At 42.7% G+C, this 14,415-nt stretch overlaps 1 protein-coding gene across 2 annotated transcripts in view; it reads left to right on the forward strand.

The window, feature by feature from the left end:
• The first annotated feature begins 227 nt into the window (after positions 1-227).
• TEX2 (testis expressed 2) overlaps positions 228-14,415 on the forward strand; it is a 101,469-nt gene continuing 87,281 nt past the window's right edge. Inside the window, exon 1 of one of the 2 annotated variants that reach the window (XM_063293500.1) lies at positions 228-363. The gene's annotated coding sequence lies outside the window, so the exon portion shown is untranslated. The other variant, XM_063293501.1, reaches the window with a different exon arrangement.

Below are 14,415 nucleotides of genomic sequence, written 5' to 3' on the forward strand. Positions count from 1 at the left end.
GCCTAGATGCCTGACCTTCTCCACAGACTCCGCGTCTAACAGCTCTCGGCCAGGCTGGGATTGCCCCCTTCGCCGGAGGAAAGGCAGCGGGCTGCCCCGGCTCCCTCTTCCTCGTCCCAGCTCCCTTGCGCCTTCCACCGGGGAGGCGGCCTCTCCTGCAGACCCGGCCCACCGGCGGGCGGGGCTGCTTCGGAGCTTCTGTCAGTCCCTGTCGCGCGTCTCCTCGCGCTGCCGCCTGGCTCGCGCTGGCAGTGACGAGACAGGGCGAGCCTGGGGACCGGCTGGGAGGAAGAAGCCACCAGCGGTGGCCCCGCCACGCCGCCCGGGCAGCCTTGTGCCATGCGATGCCATGAGTTACCGCAGGTGAGGTAAGCCAGACGCTGCCAGCGGTGGCCGCCAGCGTTTGACAGGCAACTGCAGCCGCCCTGGTGCAGTAGCGGCAGCAGGAGCCCGGGCTGAGGCTCCTCGAACCGCCCGCTCGCCCGCCTCCCTCCCTCCTCTCTCGGGCTGCTGGGAGGAGGAGACCTTCGGCCTCGGAGGCAGCGGAGGCTGCCTGGGCCTAGGGCTGCTGGGGCAATACTGCCGCGAAGCAGGGAGCCCGCCAGCCTCCGGGGAGTCCACATGGCAGGCGGCGCAGGCAGAGCCTAGGTGAGCGCAGCCGGTTGGCATCCGCGGGGGGTTGGAAATTGGCTGGGGCCGCGTTGGGGGGAGAAGTGGCTCCGGTGAGTTGCAGAATCGGTCATTACAGCCGCGACTCGCTTCCGGGAGCAACCTCTTTCACGGCGCCTGGACCTTTTGTCTGGGCGGCGAGGAAGCGTGTGCCTCTGAGCGTGAGAAGAGTGCAGTTCCCTCGCGGTTCGCGCCTCGGCTTCTTAGGAGGCGGACGCTGCACCGTCACCTCGGGAATGGCTCGACTTTAAGCCGGTCTGAGCCTTCCGTCTTGGAGACGATCTCTTCCTGGCGACGCTTGGGGTTTGGCAAGACTTTGAGCCGACTTTCGGCTAGTGCGTGAAGCCGTGCAGGGAGGAGGCAGCTAGTTGTTTACATTTACGAGAAACTTACACACTACCGGCAACCCTGTTTTAGCCCTGGAACTTTTTTCTCCCCACTATCTTTTCCCCCCTTGAGTTTTTGAAGTCTTAAGAAAGAAGGTTGCGTGCTGTGTGTTTCTTCTCTCTCTCTCTCCCCAGCTCCCGCCCCTCTGCCTCCCAGTATGGAATAACCTAGCTGCCCCCACGCATCGTGTGTTAGGGAAGTAACCAATGTAAGGAAGGTTGAGTTGTGAAAGCTTTCGCAGGAGGAAATCTCTGAAGATTTGGGTTTCAGCTGTGATGTTGTTGAGTAAGGAGATGCCTTTATAAATGGAAATCTCTAAACAGAGCAGCCTTGGGGAGAGGTCGGGGTATGAATTTTTCTGGGAAAGCTTTGTAGAAAAAGGACCGTGTTAGTCTAGGGTGGCAAAAAACAGGAGTCTGGTAGCGTCTTTTCTGACTAACAAATCTAGGAAAGCAGTTTTCCTAACCTGGTGCTCCCCAGGTGTGCTCAGCTATAGCCCCTACCATCCCTAGTAAGGTAACGTTGGTTGTATACTAGAACACAATGGATAGCAGCAGTTTAAATTTAGGGTGAAACTAATGTCTCAGGCTTCAGCAAAGGATCGTTACCTTGTCGTGGGGCTGGAGCTTGAGCACCTCAATGATGCCATGAGCTAAACCGTGAAGGGCCACCCAAGACGGGAAGGTCATGACAGAGAGGTCAGACTAAATGCGATCCCTGGGGAAGGTAATGGCAACCCACCCCAGTATTCTTGCCGTGAAAACTAAATGGATCAGTACAACCAGAGATATGTCGGTATACCATCGGAAGATGAGACCCCCAGGTCGGAAGATGGTCAAAATGCTACTGGGGAGGAACAGAGGATGAGCTCAACTAGCCCCAGACGTGATGACGCAGCTAGCTCAAAGCCAAAAGGACGGCTAGCGGCCGACGGTGCTGGTGGTGAACGGCGAATCCGATGTTCTAAGGATCAACACACCATTGGAACCTGGAATGTAAGATCTATGAGCCAGGGCAAATTGGATGTGGTTATTGGTGAGATGTCAAGATTAAAGATAGACATTCTGGGCGTCAGTGAACTGAAATGGACTGGAATGGGCCACTTCACATCAAATGACCACCAGATCTACTACTGCGGACAAGAGGACCACAGAAGAAATGGAGTAGCCTTCATAATTAATAGTAAAGTGGCTAAAGCAGTGCTTGGATACAACCCAAAAAACGACAGAATGATCTCAATTCGAATTCAGGGCAAGCCATCTAACATCACAGTGATCCAAATATACGCCCCAACCACAAATGCTGAAGAAGCTGAAGTAGAGCAGTTCTATGAGGATCTGCAGCACCTACTGGACAACACGCCTAAAAGAGATGTTATTTTCATCACAGGAGACTGGAATGCTAAGGTGGGCAGTCAAATGACACCTCGAATTACAGGTAAGTATGGCCTGGGAGAACAAAATGAAGCAGGACATAGGCTGATAGAATTTTGCCAAGACAATTCACTCTGCATAACAAACACTCTCTTCCAACAACCTAAGAGACGGCTTTATACATGGACTTCCCCAGATGGACAACACCGAAATCAGATTGATTACATCCTTTGCAGCCAAAGGTGGCGGACATCTGTACAGTCGGTAAAAACAAGGCCTGGAGCTGACTGTAGTTCAGATCACGAACTACTTCTTGCAAAATTTAGGATCAGACTAAAGAGATTAGGGAAGACCCACAGATCAGCTAGATATGAGCTCACTAATATTCCTAAGGAATATGCAGTGGAGGTGAAGAATAGATTTAAGGGACTGGACTTAGTAGATAGGGTCCCGGAAGAACTCTGGACAGAAGTTGGCAGCATTGTTCAGGAGGCAGCAACAAAATACATCCCAAAGAAAGAGAAAACGAAGAAGGCAAAATGGCTGTCAGCTGAGACACTAGAAGTAGCCCAAGAAAGAAGGAAAGCAAAAGGCAACAGTGATAGGGGGAGATATGCCCAATTAAATGCAACATTCCAGAGGTTAGCCAGAAGAGATAAGGAATTATTTTTAAACAAGCAATGCGCGGAAGTGGAAGAAGACAATAGAATAGGAAGGACAAGAGACCTCTTCCAGAAAATTAGAAACATCGGAGGTAAATTCCAGGCAAAAATGGGTATGATCAAAAACAAAGATGGCAAGGACCTAACAGAAGAAGAAGAGATCAAGAAAAGGTGGCAAGAATATACAGAAGACCTGTATAGGAAGGATAACAATATCGGGGATAGCTTTGACGGTGTGGTCAGTGAGCTAGAGCCAGACATCCTGAAGAGTGAGGTTGAATGGGCCTTAAGAAGCATTGCTAATAACAAGGCAACAGGAGACGACGGCATCCCAGCTGAACTGTTCAAAATCTTGCAAGATGATGCTGTCAAGGTAATGCATGCTATATGCCAGCAAATTTGGAAAACACAAGAATGGCCATCAGACTGGAAAAAATCAACTTATATCCCCATACCAAAAAAGGGAAACACTAAAGAATGTTCAAACTATTGAACAGTGGCACTCATTTCACATGCCAGTAAGGTAATGCTCAAGATCCTGCAAGGTAGACTTCAGCAGTTCATGGAGCGAGAATTGCCAGATGTACAAGCTGGGTTTAGAAAAGGCAGAGGAACTAGAGACCAAATTGCCAATATCCACTGGATAATGGAAAAAGCCAGGGAGTTTCAGAAAAACATCTATTTCTGTTTTATTGACTATTCTAAAGCCTTTGACTGTGTGGACCATAACAAATTGTGGCAAGTTCTTAGTGGTATGGGGATACCAAGTCATCTTGTCTGCCTCCTGAAGAATCTGTATAACGACCAAGTAGCAACAGTAAGAACAGACCACGGAACAACGGACTGGTTTAAGATTGGGAAAGGAGTACGGCAGGGCTGTATCCTCTCACCCTACCTATTCAACTTGTACGCAGAACACATCATGCGACAAGCTGGCCTTGAGGAATCCAAGGCTGGAGTTAAAATCTCTGGAAGAAACATTAACAATCTCAGATATGCAGATGATACCACTTTGATGGCTGAAAGCGAAGAGGAACTGAGGAGCCTTATGATGAAGGTGAAAGAAGAAAGTGCAAAAGCTGGTTTGCAGCTAAACCTCAAAAAAACAAAGATTATGGCAACCAGCTTGATTGATAACTGGCAAATAGAGGGAGAAAATGTAGAAGCAGTGAAAGACTTTGTATTCCTAGGTGCAAAGATTACTGCAGATGCTGACTGCAGTCAGGAAATCAGAAGACGCTTAATCCTTGGAAGAAGAGCAATGACAAATCTCGATAAAATAGTTAAGAGCAGAGACATCACACTGACAACAAAGGTCTGCATAGTTAAAGCAATGGTGTTCCCCGTAGTAACATATGGCTGCGAGAGCTGGACCATAAGGAAGGCTGAGCGAAGGAAGATCGATGCTTTTGAACTGTGGTGTTGGAGGAAAATTCTGAGAGTGCCTTGGACTGCAAGAAGATCAAACCAGTCCATCCTCCAGGAAATAAAGCCAGACTGCTCACTTGAGGGAATGATATTAAAGGCCAAACTGAAATACTTTGGCCACATAATGAGAAGACAGGACACCCTGGAGAAGATGCTGATGCTAGGGAGAGTGGAAGGCAAAAGGAAGAGGGGCCGACCAAGGGCAAGGTGGATGGATGATATTCTAGAGGTGACGGAATCGTCCCTGAGGGAGCTGGGGGTGTTGACGACCGACAGGAAGCTCTGGCGTGGGCTGGTCCATGAAGTCACGAAGAGTCGGAAGCGACTAAACGAATAAACAACAAAAATGTCTCAGGATGAGAAATTAAGCAGATGCTGGTTGGAGGAGAAAGGCTTGGGGCACAGACTGGCACTTGAATCAGTGGCCACATGTATCTCCCCCCCCCCCCTCCCCAAGCAGGGGACCTGCAAACTGGCTCCATCTTTAGGGATAAGAAAAGTGGTTTTCATAGTGAGAATCTCAGGGGAGGATTTTATTTTTATATTGGCCTTTGCTGTCGTTGAAATTTACAGGCAAATAGTGTGGGGACTTTCAGCTACAAGAACAGCACAGTTTGTGCTGTATTAAATTGGTCTGGGTTGTCACTAAGCGGTCGTTCTGTTTTTTACCAAAGTGGTGTTCAGAGGGTGAACACTACCACAGAAAGGAGATAGTGGGGAATTGTGGAGATCCTAAGGCAATTGTCCAGTCTGACTGCTTTTGAAACTTCTGTCAGCAGTAGAATGTTTTCTGATTAACTCTGTCTTAAATGTCATACAAGAGGTGGCACCTAGCTGATTTTCGTTGATTGTGGAAAAGTTAAGCAGCAGTGGACCTAGATAGGAGACCACTGGGAGATCCCAAAGCTGTTAAAAATGTCAGATGGCAGTAGCATACTCCTTCCACAGCGTTGTCAAGAAAACTGTATGGGTGTGTCCATGCAGGCACCAGGAGCTGAGCTAGACGTGAAGGATAGTCTGACTTCTAAATGAGATTAGGATTTGACTTTCTGAAATGTTAACACTACCGAAGAAGGTGGGGTGCTACAAGTTTGAAGTGCTGGTGGAGGAGGATAATTGATAACAGGAGCTAGAAGGCAAGATATTTTTTTTCTTGGATGTTTGCTTAAAATTTTATTTTTGTTTTCTGGAGTTAGGCCAGATGTTTAACTTCCATGAGAAAAAAATAGAAGATCAGGCAAGTTTATTTATCCAAGTTATTCTTTGAATATACTTTTCAGATAAAGCATTGTGATACTTTCTGATTATAGCAAGCAGGCAGTTTATAATAATTGATTTTATATGCAAATCCAGATTGAAATTCTTTTACAAGCAAAGCAATCAGGAAGCACTGTATCTTCAGAACTTGTTAATAAACCACAACTAACATTTTCATAATTCTTTCCACAACATCAGTAAGACAGTATGCTCTTGAACAATTCCCCAAATATCAGCTACTTTCAGCTACTTTCTACAAGAGATGTTGTAGAAATCAGATTTAGATTTGCACAGTTTGTAACATTTGCTTGAGCCTTGTAACCTGAGCCTTCTGAAGCATTTATTTATTTATTTTTGTGCCTTAGCGTCAGTGTTGACTCCTGGCAACTGCCTGGACAAGTCCCTGCAGTTTTCTTGGCAAGGTTTTTCAGAAGTGGTTTGCCATTGCCTCCTCCCTAGGGCTGAGAGAAAGTGGCTGGCCCAAGGTCGCCCAGCTGGTTTTGTATCTACTGTAGGACTAGAATTTCCAGTCCTGGTTTCTAGCCCGGTGCCTTAACCACTACACCAAACTGGCTCTCACCTGAAGCATTTAAGGAATGTTTAAAACAATTATTTCACTGTATTTAAATGTGCATTACTCTGCATAGGACTGGAGTTTTGGCAATTACACACTGCTAAACCAGCATGTGATATGGTTTGTTTTTGGTGGAACATGAACATCCCTCCATTGTGGCTAAAGTCTCTCTTTTGGGATAAGTTCAGTGTTAAGGCTGTGTTCACATAATATACTATGTCATGATTTGCCTAATTATGGATTACTGAATAAACCAGTTTTCTGGGTTTATCCAACTATAAACTGTAATCCATTATTTGTAAACCAGTGTCTTAGTTTGCAAAACAAACTGAATCACAACTAGGAAAATTGCATGAGTGCTTTGTGAACCTGTTTGAGACTGAGCTATGGTTTAGTATATCACAAGTGGCTAGATTTGCACAAACCAAAAGGTTAAGTTCTCCTATTTCTGTACTGTATATTAACCCCAAAACAAATCAAATTGTACTGTGGCTTAGAACTCCAGTATATGCTGGATTCAGATTTGTTTATACTTACAGTAGGCCTATTGAAGCAACGGGAAGTTAATTATAATTAAGGCCCATTTATTTCAATTGTTCACCTCTGTTGTTGAATTCACCCATTACTTTTAAGGCTGCAGTTCCCAAACTGCACTGTGGTGCTCTGGAGTGCCTCAGTGAACTCACAGGAGCGCTGCAGGATATTTTAAATTTTCAAGAGAAACACAATGATTCCCAGCATCTGTTGGACACCACACAAACGACTAGTTCAAGGTAATTCACAATTTTGGCCTGGGGCACTGTGAAAAAATTACCAAGATGCTAAGCGCACTGTGTGTGAATGTCTGCTCTAAGGCATGGTTCATTTGAACATGATACACTGAAGAGGCCAGAACAGGCTGAGTTTGCATATTCATGGTGGTCCATAAACTATGATTTATAAACCTCAGTGGCTGGGTTTATGCAACAACCAAAAGTAAACATCTATTTTATTGCTTAGGATGATTTATAAATCCTGTGTAATTATTTATATTGAACGGGCTTTGGCTTCTAAGTGCTATTCTAATAATCTGACACTGGAAGATCTTTCCAAGAACTTTAAAGGTGGCCAGATTGGTTTATTGTGCTGAGTCAAAGTGTGCTTTGTTGTGTTTTGTAAGAATTGTTTATCTTTCGGCGAAATATGTTGTGTCATGGTAAAGATGTTGGGCTTCAACTAGGAGAACTCAGGTTGAAGTTCAATCTCTGCCGTGAAAACTCGGAGATGTCAATAGCTCAACTTACTTTATAGAACAGTTACAGTGGAGATAAAATGAAGGAAGATGCCCTTGAAAGTTATCTTGAGGATTTGGAGAAAAGTCGGTATGTAAATGTAACAAATAAATACAAATAATGGCATAGTTTTATGTGTACATCTTGGTTTATTAAATTGCAAGTTGTTGAAGGAAAATCCTATCCTTTTAGAGTTCTCAAAAGGACTCCCCTATTATTTGATCTTTGCAACAATATCCAATATATAAAGGAAAATACAAAGCTGTATTGGCTCAAGATATTAACCCATGGTTAACTGAACCAAGCTAACCAGCCTGGTTGGATTTACACAACACATTGAGCTGCAAACTAGCTGGTCACATTTCAGCTTAGCATTTTGTGTAGATCAAGCCTGTAGCTGTTATGGCTGAGAGAAATACTGTGTTGAGGGGGAGCACTTACAGGCGAATGCCATGCCATGTGACTTTTGTGGGTGGGTTGCTTTCCTACGAGAATAGAATTTTCTTTGCCAAGGTGCATGTGGGGGAGAGATAAAGCAAGTCTTCTCTGTGTCCCTTTGCAGACTCATTTTTCATACAAACATCCATCCATCAAGAACACTTCCTGCAAAGCCATCCAGGCTGCCCCTGTCCAAAATTTTTCTGTAGCCCAGCCCTGCAATAAGCAAGGCCTTACGACATAGGAAGAACAGCCAGCAGTTCTGGATTATGTCGTGCTTCCTGGGCATCAGCTGCTTGTTTTGGAGCAAAAATACAAAGGGGTGATCTTTGCTCAAGATACCATTCAACCCTAAACATTTCTGGAAGGGCACCTTTCCATAATAGAGTAAGATTACTTTCTTGGCAAATATCACAACCTGAGTAGAATAAAAAAGCAGAAGTCAAGCTGGCAACAGGTGCATATTTGTGTAAAACTCTGAGCTTAGTATGAACGGAAGTGACTTGCTTTCAATTTGCAGGTGTAGCACATCTTGTGCCATGGCTCTGTCAGGGCTAAACAATATATTATGAAAATATGTGCATCAGAAACTTTGTTCCCTGTGGGACCAGTTAAGTGGAAAACATAGATTGTCTTACTATCAGATGATTTTAGATGTGTGACTGGAGTAGTGGCTGAAAAAGAAGCCTTATTATTTCCATTAATTTGATTACATTTGTGCTGGTTAGCTTCCTCACATCAAAAGTATTGCTTGCTGTGGCTGAAAATATAAATATATACTGCTCCCTCCTAGATTAATTTATAGCACCCCCACCCCCTTTTCAAGAGAAGAAAATGTAAATCTGCATTACTGAAAAAAGCTCTTGGGGTTTTCATGATCATTTTTTACTGCAGTAGGGAGAAGAGCCTTGCAATCAAAGGGACCTCCCTTCCTTTCCTCCCCCACACAACAAGTAGCTTGCAAAAGGCCGAGTTTTCATTGTTGGGGAAAGATCTTGACATTAAATTTTGATTCTGACTTGTCAGAACCAGAATATTAACTCTTATCCTCAATTCACTCCAATATTGACTTCATTAACTAACAATGAAAGGTGTGCTAAATGTTGAAACAGCTATTTGACCTTACCAAAAGTGCTGACCTTGAAATGGTCCTTGTTTGTCTTTGGAACATTTGCAGTGAGGTCAGAATAACCTTTTAAAAATCCAAAATTCAAATATTTTGACCCTGTTCCAAGGTCAAAATATTTGCATATCTCCATAACAATGACAACAAAAAGTGGCTTTAACAATGCTTCTTGCAATTTAGTGGCACTGTTCTGTTTCATTTTTGAATATTATATTTGTTTCTTACTGACTCCAGAATAGTTCTTTATTCAGGATTTTGTAACCCTCATCTTTCCGTATGCATTACTATTAGCTTGGCATTGAATTGTGGGAGGATATGTAAATTGTACCTGCACCTGTCATTTACATAGTAATAAGTAGTACACATATGCCTTAGGATTGAACAGGTGGTAAATTCATGGCCTTGCTGAATGCCTTTGCTGTGTTGTTGAAATGAACCACTGTGTAGAACGTTTTGGTGCTTTCTACCTAGTTACGATGGAGAGGTTTGAACTGGTTGGAAGCAGTCTCTGCTTCAGTACTAACTTTGTGATGGCGTAGCTTTCAAATATACTGATGTGATTCTGAAAAGATCTTGAGGAACTAAGCCACCTGCTGAACTGAGTGGCTCATGCTAATTGTACTACTTGTGTTGTTGTGACTCCTGCTCTTTAAATTTATTGATACATGCTGAGGATTAAACTTACTGCAGCTTTTAAATATAGCCGCCACATGCAGAATTTGAGAATAAGCAAGATCACTTGATATCGTCTTCCAAGTAAATGATCGGTTTCTTGGTTTGGGCAAGATACATTTGAAATGGAAAGATGTTCCTGTTTGCTGTTTGGCGTGCCTCTTTTTCTCAAGAGAACTTTAAAATCTGTTTTTGGATGAAGTGACTCTTCAAAAGCTGATAAATAATGTGCTGGTGTTTCTGTCTGATATGCAGCAGATATAATAGTCTTACTATCTTCCTTCCTCCACATGTCCAAACATTAGTATAAAGTTTGAATGCCAACAATTTCACTTTAGTCTTCTCTCACAGAAAAGAAGAGCAGATCAAAGAGAAAAAATATAAAGAAGTGCTGCATATGTCTGGATTTATTTTTAGAAAGTGGACCAAATTATGTTAAGCTTTATGGCTTTTTCAGGTGCACTTTCTTTTACAGTTGTTAGGAGTGGGAAGCGTGTCTCTCCGAATGTTAGAGAGCCACAATTCCTAACACCCCTCACTATTACTTGTGCTGGTTCCAATATTTGGAAGTTGTAGTTCAGCAACATCTGGAAGGCCATAGGTTTTCCCCTCCTGAACAGATGTCATTGCATTTTCATACAAATTAACTAAAAGCATGCAGATTGCTCATTAGTGTCCATAGAAGTCAATGTTTGCATCAGCAATGTAACATGTTATAAGATCTAAGTAAGGTTTCTGTACCTGGTACATCACACTAAGCTATAATGTGATTACTTGGTTTTGACTTAACATATTGTAAGAACCCAGTCTATTGTCTGTATTCAGAAAATCATGATTCAGGAAGGTACATCTGGGTTATCACAATATAAGAATTCCACTTTAGGACTATATCTGGAAATGTAATGCTGTAACTGGAATGTAAATAATCTGATGTGTAGTCACTCTTGTGCGCTGTGGGTTAAACTGCTGAGCTGCCGAGCTTGCTGATCGGAAGGTCGGCGGTTCGAATCTGCATGACGGGGTGAGCTCCCGTTGCTAGTCCCAGCTCCTGCCAACCTAGCAGTTTGAAAACATGCCAATGTGAGTAGATTAATAGGTACCGCTTTGGCGGGCAGGTAATGGCGTTCTGTTTAGTCATGCTGGCCACATGACCACGGAAGTGTCTTCGGACAAATGCCGGCTCTTCGGCTTTGAAACGGAGATGAGCACCGCCCCCTAGAGTCGGACACGACTGGACTTAATGTCAAGGGAAACCTTTACCTGGTCACTCTTAGTTTCAGCTCTAAAAAGTACTGAATAAAATTTCAGCAAAAAAAAAGACAGGAGCTGGCTTTTCCCAACCATAGTGAGTAGTGTAGAGAAAGGAGTAGAATTGACTTGTTTCTTACTCAGTTTGGGGTATTTCCTCATGAGTAAGTACATGTACATACAAATGAAATAAAGTTGTATGTACTAAGTCAAATGACTTGTGGGAGATTATGGGGCCCCTCGGGAGCTCATGGAGCATTTAAGACAGCCATAGTGAACTTTAAGAAATATATGAATGATTGACACTCTACTGATCTTTGTATACAGGGAAGCCCTTCTGAAGTGTGTCTTTCTGGGGTCTGTACTGACTCCCAACACATGATGGGACTACATGTTCTGTATAATTTATACCAAATGGTCACAGTGGGAGAGGAAGTGTAATTATTTCAGATCTTTAAATGTTCCGTTCCTGAAGTCTTCTCAAATGAAATAATACTGCTCCACAGATGCAATCTCAGCCTTGCTTAGTGAAACTTTATGGATCTCCGTGAGATTACAAACTCAACTAATCCTGCATTTGGTTTCTCTGCATAGGAACATATTACCCCATTTATCTTTTAAGGATGAATCATCTTCCTTGCTTGTGAAATATTGTAGCTGTAATTTTGAAACGGGCTGAGCTGATCCAGCACAAAATATTGAACTGCAAAATGTGGTCTTGCCGAAGAAGCTTTCAAGGATAAAAGGTTGATTCTGTATGCCGTGTTCTAAATATTAACATGATGTGGTCATCTTAGTGCTCCTTTAGGAAGCAGACAGGCAACTCCTTGTTTCTCATCCCAAATATAACAATACAGAAGGCTTATTTGAACATTTTAGGATCAAACAAACTGTACTTCAGGTACGCCTAAAGGAATGGGAAACTCTCTGTGTGATTTATCACTGATTCCTCTGTTAAGTTGACCTCTGTGTGATACCCCAAGCTTTTATGAAGCTCTTTTCAGTGTCAAAAGGAATAGGAGGGATTCAGAGAAAGACTATTTGTGAAAATAGCTTTAGCTCCCCCTTCATGCTTGAAGTGCTTATACAACTGCTGATCAGTGATAGGCAACCTGTTGCCATCCATACATTTGAGGCTACATCTTCTATAATTCTTTGACCTTAGCCATGCTAGTTAATGCTAATGAGAGTTAGAAATCCAAAAAGATTTGCCATAGATAATTTGTTACATGGTGAAATGGTATCTAGGTTGAAAGAAAGCTGCAGCAATGATTTCTTGTATAGTTGAGAATTCTGAGCGGAGAACAAATATCTGAGAAGCAATGCACTTTTCAGGAAACGTTTCTATAGTTTTAGGATGGTGCCAATTTAAATAGATGATTCTCAATAAGTAATCTTGAAGTCTTGGAGTACAACCGTCTTGTGTGTGGTCTCTGTCCTTAGACTTCATGCGGTTGCCCTTTCTTGAATGGGTTGTGAACAGAAGTTTATGTGAAATATAAACCCACACATCTAGGTCTCAATCTTTTAACTGTGAACTTTAAGAAAATGAGGACCTGGTCCATATGAGTCATTAAGGGTCTCCTTTTGGTTTAATTTTTTAAAAGTGTTATGCTCTGATCTTATTCAGACTGGGTAGTTTCAGTGGAGTTCTTTAATTCTTTCCTTCCTTCCATGTTTTTTTAAACATTCTATAGCATTATTTACTCCTGCAGAAGCCTGAAAGCATTGCTCCACAGCAGGAAGTAAGTATAATTTAATGATGAAGCAAGCAACGTTGCCTAGCTTTGCTAGGATTACTGAAGTTAGACTGAAGTGCTAGAAGCCCAGGCCCGCAACTAGGGTCTGTGTCACCTGGGGCAAACATGGATTCTGCGCCCATTTTGGCGCCCCCCCCAGCGCCCATTTTGGCACTCCCCCCCGTGTGGCACCTGGGGCACGGGTCCCGCTTGCCCCCCCCCCAGTTGCGGCCCCGTAGAAGCCTGAGTTACAGACTGAACTGTGCTTCTTTCGATTGGAAGTAGGGGAAGCAGTCTTTAAAAACTTTCTTGATAAGTAAAGCAAAAAATACTGTATTGTTGGCTTGGCCCCTCTCTGTGGTTACTTGCCTTGGAATATTTTTCGTTAAGGAAAGGGGATTCCACATTTGCAATCTAAAGTGGTACAGGCCATTCTGCTGCCTGGACAAAATAAACCTGAGCAGATAATAAAATCTGCATCAAAGGCTTTAGAGGTTTGATTTCACATGGGCATCTTTTGAGATGTTGGGAATTTGCTGCAGGTTTGTACTCGCATGAAGAATACTCCCCACCCATCCTAATCTACACGAAGTACATCTTAAAGAAGTCAGTTTTTTAGAGGCGATTTTCTGTTTATTGGGTTTAAATAAAGAGAGGAAGGTGTGATAGACTCTTTAAGAAATTGACTTCTTGTTAATATTGAATCAAAACACTTCTTAAAAACAAATTTCATTTAACAGCCAAGAATAAAACGTGTTCATTGTTTCTTTTTTGTTAACCCTTTACAGAATATATGTCTAGTACAAACTGGATCAGTGAAGCAATTTATATTTCATAATTCATAATTTATATGCATGAAAGTACAGTAAGATAGGAATCATTTGGTAACTGACTTTCCATAAGATAAATAAAAACCTGAGAATGCAACCATGCAACTACTTCTTCTCTACCTAAAATAAGAGAAGTATGCTGTATCAGTTGCTTGTCCTCTGTTCAGTTATAATTGTTAGTATTGCATTTTGAAAGTTGGGGCCTCTCTTCTGCTATATTTTTATTGTTGCTAGTCTTGAACCAGTGGTGTGGATTTGATCAGCTGATTAGAGACCAGTTTTGGTCCTTTATTAAATGTTGTTCTATAATCATATTCATCTTTTCAAAAGTATGACTTTAGAATATAAAACATACCTCCTTAGCATCTACACAGCATTTCTAAGCTTTCCATATTCAATTCATGTTGTTTTTGACTGTTTGCTAACTAGTGAAAAAATCTGGGGATGTGGCATAAGATGAAGAAATATACAGCTACAGTTATTCGTACAGTATTTATGGTTACTGTATTGGTGCTTCATCTCAGCATGTGGAAATACCTCAGCAACGTTGTTGGGTCAGAAGCTAAGGAGGCCTGGGCCTGGTTAACATCTAAATGTGAGACATCAGGAAATCACAATGGTGTAAGCTAGACTGGCTAGTTGAAAAACATTCCAGAACATGGAAACAATATAGAAAACTGCATGGGCATGCCCATAAAGTCTTCAAGAATCAAATACAGCTTAAGAGAGACTTTATTTACT

Source organism: Candoia aspera, chromosome 2, assembly GCF_035149785.1.
Source record: "Candoia aspera isolate rCanAsp1 chromosome 2, rCanAsp1.hap2, whole genome shotgun sequence".
NCBI lineage: Eukaryota > Metazoa > Chordata > Lepidosauria > Squamata > Boidae > Candoia > Candoia aspera.